The 19,684-nt window shown below is 39.1% G+C and overlaps 1 protein-coding gene across 6 annotated transcripts in view; it reads right to left on the minus strand.

Annotated features, from left to right (window-relative positions):
- Positions 1 to 19,684, minus strand: part of meis2a (Meis homeobox 2a) — a 92,217-nt gene that overhangs the window by 59,340 nt on the left and 13,193 nt on the right. The window lies entirely within an intron of this gene.

A 19,684-nucleotide genomic window follows, 5' to 3' on the forward strand; every position in this document is an offset into this window, starting at 1 on the left:
CTATGGAAGTCAATGGTTACCGGTTTCCAGCATTCTTCCAAATATCTTCTTTTGTGTTCAACGCATTCAAGAAACTCATAAGCGTTCATAATCACTTGAAGAAGAGTAATAATAGTGAGTAAACTGCCATTTTTGGGTGAACTGAGCCTTTAATAAACAATTAACAGAGATGATCTGATTCAGTTAAGGACGTCTACATCATCTGTTTTCAAGTTTATACTGCTTTAAAATAAAAATATGCAAAATATGAATGCATTATAAGTACATGATTGTTAATCGCATTCACGTGTGTGGTGTGCATTCACATTATGACCCATACAAAACAGATGACCGCAAATATAACTCCAGAGTTACCACTTGTTTTTTAAAGCTGAGTGTTGAGTTATTAAATATGGATCATGATGTTGCTGAGTAGGGGCGACACTGTGACTTAATGGTTAGCACTGTCGCCTGACAGCAAGAAAATCGCTGGTTCGAGTCCCAGCTGGGCCAGTTGGCGTTTCCGTGTGGAGTTTGAATGTTCTCCCTGTGTTGGTGTGGGTTTCCTCCTGGTGCTCCGGTTTCCCCCACAGTCCAAACACATGCGCTATAGGGGAACTGATGAACTAAATTGACCGTAGTGTATGAATGTGTGTGTGAATGAGTGTGTATGGGTGTTTCCCAGTACTGGGTTGCAACCTGGAAGAGCATCCGCTGCGATAAACATATGCTAGAATAGTTAGCGGTTCATTCCACTGTGGTGGCCCCTGATAGATATGCAAAATAATCTTCAAATTGGGTAAACAAGATCATTGTGCTGACCCCACTGGCAGATTATTTAGCTTGTTTTAAGGTAAAACTCTCTTCATTTTGACTCATTATTTCGGATAACATCATAATCTTTTTACTTGTCCAGAAAATGCTTCTTGCTTTAAGATTTATTCGATATTTGTATTAGAAACAAGACAAAAATCCTAAGTTATAAGATCATGTTTTGCAGTGGAGAAATGCTCCGAGTGTGATAATAATCACAAGTGCTGCGGGTAAAGAAGTGAAAAGGCAAATCAAAGGGCGCTGGAGTGCTTCGGATATTGCCCTTTGTCTTGAGGAGAGGCGCGGGCACAGATTTGTTTGTCTCGGACATTTGTTTCAGGCTAATGGGGCATGAAGGAGGAGGCAGCGCCGTCAGAGGCTCAGCTTAAAGACACTAATTACAGCCGCCCGCTGAGACGCTTCCAGAAGACCAGTGCTGCGTCTCCAGAGCTGGAGATGGAGATCAGTGATCCAGACCGCTGCACTCACCCCAAAACACACGGAGGTCAACACACCACTACTGCTGCTCTCATACACAACTGCAGGGTGTGTGTGTGTGTGTGCGTGTATGTGCAATGCAAAAAAATAATCTTACTTTTCTTACTTAGATTTTTTGTCTTGTTTCTAGTCCAAATATCTACATTTTCTTAAATCAAGACACATTTTCTAGACCAGCACAGCATATTGACTATTTTGTGTCCCCCACTGGCAGATTATTTAGATTTTTGAAGTAAAACTCACTTTATTTTGACTCATTATTTCTGAAAACAACACAATATGTCCAGAAAAAGCTTCTTGATTTAAGAGTTTTGAAGCATTTGGACTAGAAATGAGACACAAACTCTCAGTGAGAAGCACATGTTATTGCAGTGTGGTGAACACTAGTAGCAGAACTATCTGACTCCTCAAGCCGTGCTCCGTAAACACACATCATCATGTATTTATCCGCTGAATAACACACATGTGCGCAAACACTCGGCGGACAGCTGCGCTCTCAGCCTTTCTCTGTGCTGTTTCCCTGCAGATGCAAGAACTAAAGCTTCTCCTTCAGCTTGTAAATGAAGTGGAATAAAACGCTTTAATTAGACGTCTGTATGAGGAAGTGGCGTAATAACACACACACACACACACACACACATCCACAATTGTACAGCTATCTATATGGGGACTTCTCATATAGACATAATGATGTTTCCACTGTACACTATATAAAATGCTTGTCTTACTTAAATTTGAGTCTTGTTTTTAGTCCAAATATCTAAAAACAGATAAATCAAGAAGCATTTTCTAGACAAGCAAAACATATTGTCTTGTTTTATGATATAATATGTCCAAATTAAGTGATTTTTCCTTAAATCAAGCTAAATAATCTGCCAATGGGCTGAGAAGATTGATCTTATTATGTTATCATACCCCAATGCCAGATTATTTGGCTTGTTTAAAGGAAAAACTCACTTACTTTTGGCATATTATGTCTTAAAATAAGACAATATCTGTTGCTTGTCAAGAAAATGCTTCATGAGCTTCACATTTTTTGATATTTAGACTAGAAACTAGCCTTTTTTTGTTGTATATTCTCATGTCTCGCCCTCACAGTAAACAATCTACACTTTTACATCTTCAAAATACTTAATTATGTCTGATTTATGAGCCGTTTTCCTCATGGAGATAAAAAAAAAAGTTAAAATGACTGGTATTGCTATACTTGTGGGGACATTTGATGAGTACACACACACACACACACACACATCATCATAATCTCAAAAACGCTGCACAAATCTCCAAATCCTGTGCTAAGAAGCACAAAAACACGATGGCAAACTCAAACTCACAGTGGAGTCATGTGAAAATATGTGGATCGATCTGCCTTGATCAACTCAGATCATCAGATGTCGATAGTGTTTCCGACTGATTGAATAATTACACATGCAATTAACCCGCTACCTGTAAGGCCAATTATCTCATTACATCATAAACAGGGCCGTGGAGGGTCGGCGTGTGATGCTAGTCTCTTCATTAGTCCGCTAATCACTCTGATGAGTTTATGAGACATTAAGTGCTGCGGCGTTTCCTCCATCTCTGAGCTGAAAGACAATAACACGGAAACTACATCCCGAGAGGCGCTTTAAAGGAAACTGCACGTGAACCTATGCTGTAACGACAACTTATTTAACACCAGTTCACACACCAGTTCACACACACACACACACACACACGCGCACACACACACACACACACACACACACACACACACAATGGGACTGTCATTTAGAAAAGGAAGAAAAGCTATTTTTACACTGTAAGAATATATTATTGTAATAATATATCTGTTAATGAACAGTTTCCATATGTTAGAGTGTGTTGTGGGTTTATTTTCAGTGGTGAACTGCATTATGGGATGTTGATCTCTGCTCTGTCCACTTCTGATGTTGATAATTCAACTCTACAGTTTAACGAAGTGACTTTTATTGATATTTTAGTGGTTTGAAATAATATAAGAATTAATATCTTTAGAAATAAGTCTGTGAAATAGCAGGAAATGTGCTGCAGATTATTACAAGGTGTTTGTAGCGTAATTTACAACACCAACACACACTATACAGCACTGCACACTATTAAAAATGACATTGAAAGTCGCTTTTTCACACATATCAGGGTTAAAAGTTGTTGGAAGAAAGATCAAGACCTCATAATGCAACTCAAAAGCAGAAATACATTGGGAAAAATAAAAACATGAATCATAAAATATGGAAAACTGCTAATTTACGGATATTTTTAGGAGACTTTTTATAGGTTTTTCAGTTTTAGATTAGATTTGGATGCTGTTTATTTGCTGTACATTTCGGTTTAGTTTTACTTTGTTTCAGTAATGGTTTTATTAGTCGTACACTGTAAAAAAAGCAGGGTTCCACACAATTCATTCATGTTGTCCCAACACAAATTGATTAAGTAGCACTTTTAACAAATTTATGTGCATTGAACATAACAAAATTAAGTTGTCCCAATGAAATCTCATTTTAAATGAGGAGTTTTTTTGAGTGTAGTTTAGTTGTGTACATTATTTATTTGTAGTTTGTACATATGTAGTGCATATATATGAAGAGTTCAGACGCAAAAGGTGCCTGAAAGTTTGCGTTTTTCTCGGCCTCCTGTGTTTATGATCCGTTATTTCACTTTAAAGGCAATGAAAATCATTTATTCTTTGCACTAAGAGTAAAATTATTGAAACTACACACAACAGCCTGTGAAAAAATGCTAATTTCAGATGAAATTTTCAGATGGCGCTTAGAGGTTTTTGCATATAAACTCTACATTTATATATACAAAGTTTAGTGATTGCAGAGTTTTCATTCTCTCTTGTGCAAAACTCTCAATAATAAAAATAAAGTAATAGTTTGAACAAACACTGAACCCAAAACCACACAAATGCAATGAATAAAAGTAAAACAAACATGTCTAATCGTCTTCATATTGCAGATCATTCTGTATATGCAGGTAAACACAGCTAGTTTACTTTTTTTGGCAAATGAAGAAAAGATAGAGATGTTTTATACATAGTGATTAGCATTGTGGCCTCACAGTAAACAGGTTGCTGGTGCATGTCCCGGCTGGGTCAGTTGGCATTTCTGTGTGGAGTTTGCATGTTCTCCCCGTGTTGGCGTGGGTTTCCTCTGGGAGCTCCGGTTTCCCCCACAGTCCAAAGACATGCGCTATAGGGAAACTGATCAACTAAATTGGCCGTAGTGTATCAGTGTGTGTGTGTGTGAGTGTGTATGAATGTTTCCCAGTACTGGATTGTGGCTGGAAGAGCATCTGCTGCGTAAAACATATGCTAGAATAGTTGGCGGTTCATTCCACTGTGGAGACCCCTGACATACCTGACAATAAAGCTCTTTCTAATTCTGATTTTTGTTTACTAAACCAGCCTTGCTTCAAGGGATTGAAAGTCTCCAGATTTCACACCCATCACATCCCGAGCACACTCCAACTGCGCCTAAACACACCCCAAGCACATGCTGCACGCCCCACAACACACACACACACACAAACTGTCTCTTCCTGAAGCCTGTCGTCCAAATCAAATTACAGTAATTGGCCCCAGAGGTTACTGAGGTGCATCCGAGTCTATTCTCTCTCGCGCTGAAGAGCTTGTATTACGACGGAGCGCAAATAATGACGGCGCAGTGCACACTGGAGGAGCCGACGCACTTTCACACCGCAGTCATTAGAGAGTTAATTACTAAGATAATTACCACAGCAAATTACATCAATTTTCAGCAAAACAGGATTTTTATGGCCTGTGAACAAACCTCACAGAGAGAATTAAAATGATGCTGCGCTGGACTCAACGTCATTCATCTCCAGAGAGAGAGAAGATAGGCCACAAGTGCAGACTATATCGCTGCGTCTCATTCGCATACAATCCATCCTAAACACTATTTAAAAATAGAGTGTGTTCAAACGTGCAGCGTATCCAAAAGTTATCTGCATGATGAGAGTGCAGAACCGTCATCACTCCAATAGCTAAATGTGTTCATAATACATTACGAGTTGGATGGGAATTAGAACTACAAACGTGGTTGAAAAGTGTAAACAAACTACAAACATGGTGGACGCATGAGAGTGACTGATAAGTGGAAAGGCTACTGTAAAGATAAACCTGATACAAACTTCAGAGGTATTATACATGCTCCCTGCCTACAAAAAGCTGGACATGGAGCTTACAAGGACATAAAAAAGACTAAGAAATAAAGGTTTTACAACAACAAGTCAACCATCAGTTGAGTCAACATGTCAACAAACCATTAACTAAGCTTAATTAACTACTAATTAGGCCTGCTGAATGAAGCCCACCATCTGATGGTTGACTTATTGGTGTAAAACCTTCAATTTTTTGGCTTTTTTACGAGCTTGTAAGCCTGATGTCCAGGTTTTTGTAGGCAGGGAGCATGTATAATACCTCTGAAGTGTTGATTGTGTTTGATTTAAGAACAATTGAGGGTGGAAAAGGGAGAAAGTCTTAGTTAATGGTTACAAAAAGTTGGACATCGGGGTTACAAGGGTGCATTAGGACATAAAAAAGCCAAAGACTTGAAGGTTTTACACCAACACGTCAACCATCAGTCACGTCAACATGTCAACAAACTATTAACTAAGACTTTTAGCTCAATAAAATACTAATTAGGCCTGCTGAATGTTGACTTGTTGGTGTAAAACCTTCAATTCTTTGTATTTTTATGCCCTTGTGAGCCTGATGTCCAGCTTTTTGTAGGCAGGGAGCATGTATAATAACTCCAAAATGTCGATTGTGTTTGTTTTAAGTGCAATTGAGGGTGGACAATGGAGAAAGTATTAGTTAATGGTCACAGAAAGCTGGACATCAGGTTTACAAGGACATAAACTACCAGAAAATATTATAGAGACTCTCCATCCTCAATCATGCTTAAGACAAACACAACACTTCAGAGTTATTATACATGCTCCCTGCCTAGAAAAAGCTGGACATCAGGCTTACAAGGACATAAAAAAGCCAAAGAATTAAAGGTTTTACACCAACAAGTCAACCATCAGACGGTGGGCTTCATTCAGCAGGCCTAATTAGTAGTTTATTGAGCTAAAAGTCTTAGTTAATGGTTTGTTGACATGTTGACGTGACTGATGGTTGACTTGTTGGGGAAAAACCTTAACTTTTTTGGCTTTTTTATGTCTTTGTAAGCCTGATGTCCAGTGTTTTGTAGGCAGGAAGCATGTATAATACTTCCAAAGTGTTGATTGGGTTTGTTTCAAGCCCAATGAGGCTGGATAATGGAGAAAGTATTAGTTAATGCTTACAAAAAGCTGGACATCATGCTTACAAGGACATGAAAAAGCCAAAAAAGTTAAGGTTTTTCACCAACAAGTCAACCATCAGTCGAGTCAACATGTCAACAAACCATTAACTAAGACTTTTAGCTCAATAAACTACTAATTAGGCCTGCTGAATGAAGCCCACCATCTGATGGCTGACTTGTTGGTGTCTTACACCAATAAGTCAACTATCAGATGGTGGGCTTCATTCAGCAGGCCTAATTAATTGAGCTTAGTTAATGGATTGGTAATAGCATGAGTTATACATTAATATAAAGTGCTACCAAAAAAATGTATAGAGATTCTCCATCCTCAATTGTGGTTAAGACAAACACAGTCAACACTTCAGAGGTATTATACATGCTCCCTGCCTAGAAAAAGCTGGACATCAGGCTTACAAGGACATAAAAAAGCCAAAGACTTAAAGGTTTTACACCAACAAGTCAACCATCAGATGGTGGGCTTCATTCAGCAGGCCTCTCTCCGCCGACTGCCCTGAACTTTCACTCAAATGTCCTGGAGGCACAAAAACAAAGCAAGCAGAACTGATTGCTGCGCCGCGGCCCCGCTCCGTTCCGCTGCATCTCCACTCTGTTTGGCTTCCTAATGAGCTCACTAAAAACCCAATTCATCACCCATAACCTCTGCTTGAAATGCAGTCGGAGGGTGGGGTGTCGGTCCGCGGACCAGCGACATTTCAGTCCCTTTCACTTTAGGAATGCGTGCCTCTCTAAAAGCAGCCCTACAGCAGAGATTTCCACATTAATACCCTTCCTCATCCCTGGGAAGGCTGGAATTTGGTGGGAAGGGAATGCTGGACGGGCGGAGGGGCTGAAGTCAAAATTATTCGCCCCCCTGTGAATCTTTTTCAAATATTTCCCAAATGATGTTTAACGGCAAGGAATTTTTCATGGTATTTCTGATAATATTTTTTCTACTGGAGAAAGTCTTATTTGTTTTATTTCAGCTAGAATAAAAGCAGTTTTTAATAGTTTTACACTCATTTTAAGGTCAATATTATTAGCCCCCTTCAGCAATATTAGTGTTGGATTGTCTCCAGAATAAACCACTGTTATACAATGACTTGCCTAATTACCCTAACTTTACCCTAATTACCCTAGTTAAGCCTTTAAATGTCACTTTAAGCTGAATACTAGTGTCTTGAAGAATATCTAGTCTAATATTGTTATTAAACTATTATAATTAGAAATGTGTTGAAGAAATCTCTGTTAAACAGACATTGGGGAAAAATATATACAGGAGAGGGCTAATAATTCTGACTTCAACTGTACAGTTTTGATGTGTGTGTGTGTGTGTGAGAGAGAGAAAGGGGTGTGTGGGGCGTAAAGTCCCTGAGTTCCTCATTACACGCGGTCAGAGCGATTCCTCAGGGCTCCTGAGCTGAAAGCAGGAGATTAAAGCATTGATGAAGCCTCGGTTTAAAATGCAGCTGTTTTATTCTGCTTTGGTAATTAATTCTTTTTCCAATAGCGTATTGATTAAGCACAGCCCCTGATGAAGTTCAAACTGTGAAGGGCCCCCCCATGGGCCTCGGATACCTCATCGCCGAGTCAATGAAAACTTCCTCGGATTCTCGCTCACATGCACATCTGCAGTTTGCGCTCATAAATTAGTCAGCGATCTGTCGGCCGCGGCTGTCCGGCGATGCGCAGTCGCACTTATAGGACACTCACTGCATCTCAATACTTTCCAATGAATGGAATCCCTTATCATTAGGCTGTAGGGCGGCATGGTGGCTGAGTGGTTAGCACTGTGGCCTCACAGCAAGAAGGTCGCTGGTTCGAGTCTGGGTCAGTTGATGTTTCTGTGTGGAGGTTGCATGTTCTCCTTGTGTTAGGTGTGTGGGTTCCCTTCTGGTGCTCTGGTTTCCTCCACAGTCCAAACACATGTGCTATAGGGGAATTGATCAACTAAATTGGCCATAGTGTATGAGTGTATGGGTGTTTCCCAATACTGGGTTGCGGCTGGAAAGGCATCCGCTGTGTATAACATATGCTGGAATAGCTGACAGTTCATTCCGCTGATAAATAAAGAGACTAAGCCGAGGGGAAACGACTGGATGAATGTTTGTTGTCTGTTTACGTTTTTGTTTATTTGGTTGGAACGCACATCGGTCACTGAAAGTCGTTAAAATTGTGCGATATGAACACAACTGCCTCAAAATTGTCCCGATGTGAGTGCATGGATCCCGATATGCTGACATGCACAAAATCACAGGAGTCTTGAGTTCAGAGACGCAGTTCGGCGTGTATAGGGAAGCACCTCCAGGAGTTCACGTGTGCGTTCAGCTGTGAGCTCCCATCAGCCCCGCGGCCCCTGGGGACCCAACTAGCAGAGAAATCAGATACCGCTTTACAAGAGCGCGTCTTATCCAGACACTTCTACCAGCAGCTCCTTTACAAGTCAATAACCGCGGCCCGCTGTCCTTCCCACAGACGTTCCCTGTGTTCAGGCACTCTTCCACAAATGTGAAAATAATGAGCAGAACTGCATTAATGGAGAGAGAGAGAGAGACTTCAGTTATTAACTCAGTGATGAGTTGGATTGTCTCTCGTGTTTCATGTATACCCAGAAACTCATCTCATTCAAATCGGGAGATTTCAGGTTAAACTTGTGCCAAAACCTAGCGCTTCTCATCCGATAGATGCTTGTTCCTGTTTCCCAGCAGCAGGTTCAGATTACAGCCACTCCAGCTCCTCTAATGCATTCACTCCATTGCTCTTTACATAAAACAAACACATTTGTTTGGCTGATGGGGGTGTGTGATGTGGAAATGTGTGTATGCTACGACTCTTAAATGAACAACTCATCCTGAGTCCTTCGAATTAGTCCCGAAAGCACGGATCTCGAAAAACATCAGCTTTATGTGTGTCTGCTTCTTCAAAGCTGTTTTGCTTCTCGCCCCCTCTGTGTATGTGTTTTTCCCCCCTTCTCACTCTTTTTTGGCTTTTTATTGATTTTTCAATTTTCTCTTCCTGTAAAATCTCAACAGCAGATGCAGCCGTTCCCCTAAAGCTCCCGAGCGGAGGCAACGACTTCAACCATCAGGAAAATCAAAGGCGGCCAGAAAGAAAGAAAGAGAGAGAAACAACAGCTTCTCCTGACTGTAATCAGGGTGTCCGCGAGGTCCTAAAAAGCATTACAAGTTGATAAGTCAATTTAGAGGAATGTAGAAGTACTTAAAAGTCTTAAATGCTATTTAACAAGGCGTTACAGTAGGCTAAAGTTTGCCTCAATTTAATCTTCGGATATCGGGATGCTGCGTAGTTTATGAAATCGATAAAATCCTGCAGGAACTAATGAAACGCCCTTATTCCTGCTGTTTTAGGCGCCACCTACTGGATTAGCAATTTTATTCAGTATACGAATAACATTTTAGTTTAGGATTCGTTTCTTACAATCAGTATTTAGTGAATATTCTGTAAGTTCACATGTCACCAGTGTTACTGGTTGAAACCTAAAGTGGTAAGGAGGTGTTGACGTGTATGGAAAGAGTCTTAAAAAAGGTATTGAATTTCACTCACTGATTTCTGTATATGCCATTGGTAATAATGCACGCATTAAAGAAAGGAGTGAATTCAGCGGAAGCATACTATGCTTTGACCTTAGCAAGGATTTTGAACCACAAAATGAACCGAGACGAAAAGCCAAAGATCTCCAGCTGAAGATCACCTTAACCTAGCCGGTGCCTCCAGAATCACAAGGAACACAACTGGTTTACTGCACAAAACTAATGTATTGGACACCAGCCCACCTAACAGCAGGTGCGTTTCCTGAACAGCACTATGAATAACATTTTAGTTTAAGATTCGTTTCTTACTATCAGTATTTAGTGAAGATTCTGTACATTAAATTGCCGTCAATGTTACCAGTTGAAACTTAAAGTGGTGATGAGGTGTTGACGTGTATGGTAAGAGTCTTTAAAAAAGGTCTTAAAAGGTATTGAATTTCACTTACTGATTTCTGTATATACCATGGTAATGCACGCATTGAGGAAAGAAGCGAATGTGGTGGAAGCATACTATGCTTTGACCTTAGCAAGAGTTTTGAACCACAAAATGAACCGAGACGAAAAGCCAAAGATCTCCAGCTAACCTAGCCGGTGCCTCCAGAATCACAGGGTTTACGAGACTACTTTACCATACAATGATGTATTGGACGCCAGCCCACCCAACAGTTTTCCTGATCAACACTATATTCAGTATACGAATAACATTTTAGTTTAGGATTTGTTTCTTACAATCAGGATTTAGTGAATATTCTGTAAGCTCACATGTCACCAGTGTTACCGATTGGAACCTAAAGTGGTGATGAGGTGTTGACGTGTATGGAAAGAGTCGCCTCACAGCAAGAAGGTCTCTGGTTCGAGCCTCAGCTGGGTCAGTTGGCGTTTCTGTGTGGAGTTTGCATGTTCTCCCTGCGTTCGCGTGGGTTTCCTCCGGGTGCTCTGGTTTCCCCCACAAGTCCAAAGACATGTGGTACAGGTGAATTGGGTAGGCTAAATTGTCCGTAGTGTATGAGTGTGAATGAGTGTGTATGGATGTTTCCTGGTGATGGGTTGTGGCTGGAAGGGCATCCGCTGCGTAAAACATAAGTTGGTGGTTCCTTCAGCTGTGGCGAACCCAAATTAATAAAGGGACTAAGCTGAAAAGAAAATGAATGAATGGAAAGAGTCTTTAAAAAAGGTCTTAAAAGGTATTGAATTTCACTCACTGATTTCTGTATATACCATGGTAATAATGCACGCATTAATGAAAGGAGTGGATTCAGTGGAAGCATACTATGCTTTGTCCTTAGCAAGGATTTTGAACCACAAAATGAACCAAGCCAAACATCAGCCAAAGATCCCCCTAACCTAGCCGGCGCCTCCAGAATCACAGGGTTTACGTGACTACTTTACCATACACAGATGTATTGGACGCCAGCCCACCCAACAGCAGGTGCATTTTCCTGATCAGGCCATGATAACCTCTCCAGCACCGAGCTGCTCTTTACTCATAAAGAAGGAAAATGATCTCATGGGCATCTGAGCAGGATCGCAGACCGCCAGGCCTTTGAGGAAGAAACAAACCCGTTCTGACGCGCTTCGGCCGGCTCTCCCTCTTGTTTTGTCTCTCTCTCTGTTTGTTAATAGCGCTGGAGTTTGTCCTGCGGGCCGTGCGAGGGCTAAAGGCAGCGTTCCCTCACTTCAGAGCGCTTCTGCGGGTCGACGGGTCGGATTCGCAGATGTCTCCCGCAGACAGTCGGTCGTCTGAGGACTGCGGCCCAGCGAGAAACACTCAATGCCGGCCTGACCCCGCAACACCGCTAAACACAACACGCTTTTTCTTTTCTCTCTCTCTCTTGTTTGGTTTTGTGCTTTGTCTACACTGGTGTTTTCCCTCATGACTTGTAAAGCTTTTCCACTGGAGGATGTCGAATGTGGAAAAGCGGCTGCTATCGCGAAACGCCATTGTTTGGTATTACATTTCAGACGTCTAAACGGTCTCTGCTTAAACTTCCTGCAATTGTTTTGTAAGAGGTTAAGTCACTGTAGGCTGAAGGGACAAGGAAAGATGCTTTCTAGAAGAAAGAAGATGGAAACAGTGGACACGACAGAATGTGTTCATAATGAGAACTGCTGCGCTTTCGCAATTAAAATCAAGCCTTGAAGAAATCCCAAGGGGAGCATGCATCTGAGGAGTGAGGGGAAAAAAGGAAATGAACTCCTTAATTCATGATCCTGAAAGGATTTATCAGTGCACACAAAAAAATATCCGCAATCAGAGATGAACACCTAGGTTAGTAAAGTTGCAAACTATGAAACACCCACTCAATTCCCCGTGAATAAAATCCGCCTTACAGTTTATTTTGCTACACTAAGAAATCCATTTCAAGGGTGTATAAGATCAGAGGAAATGAAGAGAGGAGGCAGCGTTTACCATTCATCAGCCTTAAAACATGGCAAGTGTGTAACTGGAGCTACCTGAACAGCCCGGGAGTCAGTGTTTGAACAGCAGCCTCGTTTCCTCATCCTTCTTTAATGGTGTGTGTGTGTGTGTGCGTCTACAGCCTCCATTCTGAAATTGATAACATTCTAAATGAATTATCATGATGCATAATGAGCGTTATCTCGGCCTCCTCCCTGAAGCCCGCAGCCCTGCGTGGCACGTTGATTTGTTTTGTTGCACATTAGCCTCCGTTCTTCTAGAGAGCTCACCGCTCCAGGCGTGCAAATAAGAAATTATCCTTGCTGACTAACACTCCTAATACCTCCTTAGGGTAATTAGAAATTATTAGACGGCTGCCTCCAATAACGACAGCTAATAGCACTAAACGCTGTCAAAATTCCTCCACTGACAGGATGGCGAGCAGGACGGACGAACGGACCGGAGCTCTTCCCTGATACGCTCCCTAGTGCTTGACGACTCATTATGGCACACGAGGGAGCGGAAATCAGACTATAAAATGAGCTTATCTGCAATAATGCCCAAAAAGATTTGCATAAATACGTTAGCTGTGCTTGGGAAGGCAGCATCTCTTTCTCATCCACCCACTCACTCGTTCCAGAGATACCTGTAGGGCATCGGTGCGGTGACGCGCTTCAGAGACCACACCGCCCAGCACTAGCCCTCCACCAGACGCTTTTTTTGGGGAAAAGAGGAGGTGGTGGGTTGGATTAACATGTCCACACACACAATGGATCTTTTTCTGACGCGTTTAACGGTCATCAGCGTCTTAAATCCTGGAAAGTTTTTGCTATTTAGACGCAATATTAATCCAGCCCTACATTTTTGGGTCGCAGCAGAGATGCAGTTCTTTAGACCTCAGCAACCCATCGCCAGCACTGTACCAAGGGTCAGAGTCTGATGAGAGCCGTCAGGGGAAAACAGCGCTGGAGACTAGTGTGTGATGGGATTATCACCTCTTAAGGGTGACTTCTTGGCTGACCCCCTCAGGCACAGCGTGCTAAAACAAGAGCCTGGAAAACACTCCACAGTGTTGTTTAAAGGGCCAGCGCAGTGCAAATCAAGCTACTAGCAGAAAGCAGGCATGTCAGCTATTCTTCCATTCATCCGATTTCCCCTCTCTCTTGGAGGTTTAGTGCACATTTATTTATAATTAATAGTAATAATACATGTTTATTTTATGTAGCACATTAAAACAAAGCATCTAAGAGTGCTTCGCATACTTATAAAAATCATAGAGCTCAAAGAAATAGAAGAGTTCAAGTATAGAGCTCAAAGTATAGAGCTATTATTGAGATGTGAACTGTTTATTAGCACTTATAACGTATGATCATATTCTATATCGCTAATCCTACCCAACTACTACCTTAATAACTATAAATAATCAGATAATTAGTGAATTATTGAGCTAAAAGTCTTAGTTAATGGCTTGTTAATGGCAAGAATTGTACATTAAAATGAAGTGTGACCGATGTCTGGATCAGAGCAGCAGATTCCTGCACACTACAGCTACATTATGTTGAAATCTGTCAGCCGAGCAGAATGTGTGTATGTGTGTGTGTGTGTGTGTGTGTGTGTGTGACCGGACGACACTGAACACGCTCATGTGTGTAGCGATATAGGATGGACTGATGGCTTCATTAACTCATTAACACTGGACCGACACACACACTGTCATCAGTTAGCAGTGGTTTCTCATACACACAGACTGACTGAGCGATCCTTCTGGAACGACTGCTGTTAAATCAAGTTGAGTGTATTTATATTGCGCATTTTATACAATGCAACACACATATATATATATACACACTAAAACACAACAACACAATAAAAAATATGACTTTTTAAAATTGTACTTGCTTCACTGCGACTGTGAGAACATTTTAAAAACATTTGACCCACAACAGTATAGACAAACACACACACACACACACACACACACACACACACACACATTATAATAACATCATACACGGTATCACACATACACTAATGTTATTATAGCGTGTGTGTGTGTGTGTGTGTGTGTGTGTGTGTGTGTCTGAGCTTTCTGCTCTCCACAAACCAGCAAAAGCTTGTTACCTGTCTCTCTCTCTCTCACACACACGCGCACACACACATTCCAGCGCTGTAATAAATGCTTTCTTTGAGAAGGCAGAGCGTGTAGAGAGTGTGTTGTGAGTGAACAGGCGCTTCGAGCACAGAGCGTGAACATAATTGCAAGAATGTGAGAAATGAGGCGTCTGTTCTGCTGGCTGGGGTCAAAGGTCACAGGACGCTGCAGGACGCTGCATTACTGCACCTCATGCCTCTGCCTCCTCATCACCCATGGCCTGTCTCACTCTCTCTCTATCCTGTCTCACTGGATCCTGTGTTGTCTCACTCTTTTGTCCCGTCTCTCTCTCTGTATTGTTTCATTCACTGTCCTGTCTCACTCTTTTATCCTGTCTCACTCTCTGTATTGTCGCACTCTCTGTCCTGTCTCACTCTCTGTATTGTTTCATTTTCTGTCCTGTCTCACTCTCTGTCCCGTCTCACTCTCTGTTTTGTTTAATTTTCAGTCTTGTCTCACTCTTTGTCCTGTCTTACTCTTTTGGTCCTGTCTCACTCTCTGTCCTGTCTCACTCTACGTATTATTTCATTCACTGTCCTGTCTCACTCTTTTGGTCCTGTCTCACTCTCTGTCCTGTCTCACTCTATGTATTGTTTCATTCACTGTCCTGTCTCACTCTTTTGGTCCTGTCTCACTCTCTGTCCCGTCTCACCCTATGTATTGTTTCATTTTCTGTCCTGTCTCACTCTTTGTCCTATCTCACTCTTTTGGTCCTGTCTCATTCTTTGTCCTGTCTCACTCTCTGTATTGTTTCATTTTCTGTCTTGTCTCACTCTTTGTCCTGTCTCACTCTTTTGGTTCTGTCTCACTCTCTGTCCTGTTTTCTTCGCTGTGTTGTTTTAATTTCGATCCTGTCTCACTCTTTCGATCCTGTCTCACTCTTTTGATCCTGTCTCACTCTTTTGGTCCTGTCTCACTCTTTTGGTCCTGTTTTCCTCTCTGTATTGTTTCATTCCCTGTCTTGTCTCACTTTTTGTCCTGTCTAACTCTCTTCATTGTTTCTTTTTCTGTATTGTCTCACTCTTTTATCCTGTCTCACTCTCTGTATTGTTTCATTCACTGTCCTGTCTCACTCTTTTGGTCCTGTCTCACTCTTTTGGTCCTGTTTTCCTCTCTGTATTGTCTCACTCTCTGTCCTGTCTCACTCTCTGTATTGTTTCATTCACTGTCCTGTCTCACTCTTTTGGTCCTGTCTCACTCTTTTGGTCCTGTCTCACTCTTTTGGTCCTGTCTCACTCTTTTGGTCCTGTTTTCCTCTCTGTATTGTTTCATTCTCTGTCCTGTCTCACTCTTCTAGTTCTGTCTACCTCTTGTTTTTTTTTTTCTCCTATTTTACTTCTTTCTCTGTCATGTCTAACTCTTTGCTGTCTTGCTCTTTGTATTGTTTCATTTTTTGTCCTGTCTCACTCTCTATATTGTTTAATTCTCTGTCCTGTCTCACTCTCATTCCTGTCTAACTCTCTGTATTGTTTCTTTCTCAGTCCAGTCTGACTCTTTGGGTTTCGTCTCCCTCTCTGTATGGTTTCATTCTCTGACCTGTCTCACTCCTTTGATCCTGTCTCACTCTTCATTTTTTTTCTCCTTCTGTGTTACTTCCCTCTCTCTGTCCTGTCTCTCTCTCTCTCTGTTTCTCCAGTCTGTGTTTGGGTTGGTTTGGGCCGGAGCTTGACCGGATCACTTCTAGGCAGTTCCGTGTGTCGTACCGTAAGTGTGTTAGCCTGTATCGACCGGCCGTTACTGGATCCAGTGTGAGAGAGTCAATAACTGCAGTGCTCACTGGTACTTATGGCTTCAACATGATCAATAATGCTTATTTCTCTCTTGCTCTATATTACAAACAGCTGCACCGTAGATAACACATTATATTATATTATATTATATTATATTATATTATTATATTATATCATATTATATTATATTATTATATTATATTATATTATATTATATTATATTATATTATTATATTATATCATATTATATTATATTATATTACTATATTATTATATTATATTATATTATTATATTATATTATATTACTATATTATCATATTATATTATATTATATTATTATATTATATTATATTATATTATATTATATTATTATATTATATTATATTATATTATATTATATTATATTATATTATATTATATTATATTATATTATATTATATTATATTATATATTATATTATATTATATTATATTATTATATTATATTATATTATATTATATTATTATATTATATTATATTATATTATATTATATTATATTATTATATTATATTATATTATATTATATTATATTATATTATATCATATTATATTATATTATTATATTATATTATATTATTATATTATATTATATTATATTATATTATATTATTATATTATATTATATTATATTATATTATATATATTATATTATATTATATTATTATATTATATTATATTATATTATATTATATTATATTATATTATATTATATTATATTATTATATTATATTATATTATATTATATTATTATATTATATTATATTATATTATATTATATTATATTATATTATATTATTATATTATATTATATTATATTATATTATATTATATTATATTATTATATTATATTATATTATATTATATTATATTATATTATATTATATTATATTATATTATATTATTGGTGCATTGTATCGTTTTTCCACACATCTAATACTAACTACTCAGTATAATGTTTTAATAACTGCCCAACATCCCGACCATAACAATGATGACAAAGAAGATCAATGTCGTTCAAATCACTTACTGAGCAGTTATTTACAGCGATTTAATAAACATCAGATTTGAAAGAATTCAAGCATTTACAGTGGAATACAGCAAGGGTATGTGGATTATAATATAGTAAATTCAAAGTTATTATTCATAGCCATAACTCTACCCCTAAACCTGACCCTCATCAAAAGTGTTTGCATTTATACTATTATAGATACTATAGTCATTTATAGTAAATACTACAGTGTACCATACTAAATGCAGGATTAATTATAGTGAACTGATAAACTGTAACACATATTGTATACTTTGTGTTTTACTACAGTAAACTGTGGTGTATTTTCAGTATACTTTACCCTACAGTTGTAAAAAAACTACCATATTGGTTCATTTGTTTATATTACTGTAGCTGTGTTAATATAACAACAATATCCAATCACCACAACTGATTAATAACCATTGTTGTTGTGTTACCATAGCAACAGTAGAATAACCACAACAGATCAATTATTATAGTTGATGTTACCATAACTACAGTAGAATCACCACAATAGCTCAATCGCTTTAGTTGTCGTGTTACCATAGCAACTGTAGAATCAACACAACTGATCAATTACTGTAGTTGTTGTGTTACCATAGCAACTATAGAATCACTCCGACAGATCAATTACTATATTTGTTGGGTTGCCATGCCAACAGTAGAATAACCACAACAGATTAATTACTATAGTTGTTGTGTTACCATAGCAACTATAGAATCACTCCGGCAGATAAATTACTATAGTTGTTGTGTTGCTATGTCAACAGTAGAATCACCACAACAGATTAATTACTATAGTTGGTGTGTTACCATAGCAACTGTAGAATCACCACAACAGATCAATTACTATTGTTGGTGTGTTACCATAGCAACTGTAGAATCACCGCAACTGATCAATCGCTATATTTGTTGTGTTACCATAGCAACATTAGAATCGCCACACCAGATTAATTCAAGTTTACTGTAGAATGGTTCAACAATAATATAGTACTTACTATAAATTACTATAGTATTTGTTATGATGTGGGTTTATTCATATATTTATCTTTGTATACTATTCCTATTCATATTCATCTGCTTAAATCAAATGGTACTGATACAGTGGCACCGATGCAGTGTTTTACTGTTCATATGTGGGTTGCACCTTCACACACACAATTGTTTTGGTGCTTTATGAGGACTCTCCATTGGCTTAATGTATTATATACTGTAAAAACAACTATTTGTATTGCATTTTGTTTACAATTTCTTTAAATGTTTATTTTTTACTTATATTTTAAATTATATTATATATGTAAATGTATTTATTGTCATTTCTTTTTAAAATTCTACTTTTCAAAACTTATTATTTGTTAGGCACCTAGGGTCTGAGAGTAACGCAATTTCGATTCTCTGTATGTTCTGTACATGGACAGAACTGATAATAAAGCTGACTTTGACATTACACTATCCCTACCCCAAATCTTGAACGTCAAAAGACCCCGTTAAGTATGATTTTGAAGCATTTTGAATTATGAGAACACATGTCCTCATAAACCACTTCCATGTTGAAATAACTGTCATACTAATGTCACTATACACATTTGTGTCTTTGTTAACAACCAAATCCAGCAAACATACACACACTCAAACATGCTGGTTTTGATGCATTATGAGGACCATCCATAGACATCATGAACACCAAAAGACCCTGTTAAGTACAATTTTGAAGCATTTTAAATTACGAGAACACATGTCCTCATAAACCACCTCCACATTATAATAACTACATCATACTGATGTCACTTTTGTGTCTTTGTAAACAACCAAATCCAGCCCACATACACACATGCAAACATGTTGGTTTTGCTGCTTTATGAGGACCATAGGCATCATGAATGCCTGTTAAGTATGATTTTTAATCCTTTTGAATTATAAGGACACAACACATGTCCTCATAAACCACAAGTGTCAAACTCAGTTCCTGGAGGGCCACAGCTCTGCACAGTTTAGTTCCAACCCTAATTGAACACACCTGATCAAACGAATTGAGTCCTTCAGGTTTGCTTGAAACCTCCAGGTGAGTGTGTTGGAGCAGGGTTGGAACTAAACTGTGCAGGGCTGCGGCCCTCCAGGAACTGAGTTTGACACCCCGTCATAAACCATCTTAACATTGTAAT

The sequence above is a fragment of the Danio aesculapii genome, chromosome 17, assembly GCF_903798145.1.
Source record: "Danio aesculapii chromosome 17, fDanAes4.1, whole genome shotgun sequence".
Lineage (NCBI taxonomy): Eukaryota > Metazoa > Chordata > Actinopteri > Cypriniformes > Danionidae > Danio > Danio aesculapii.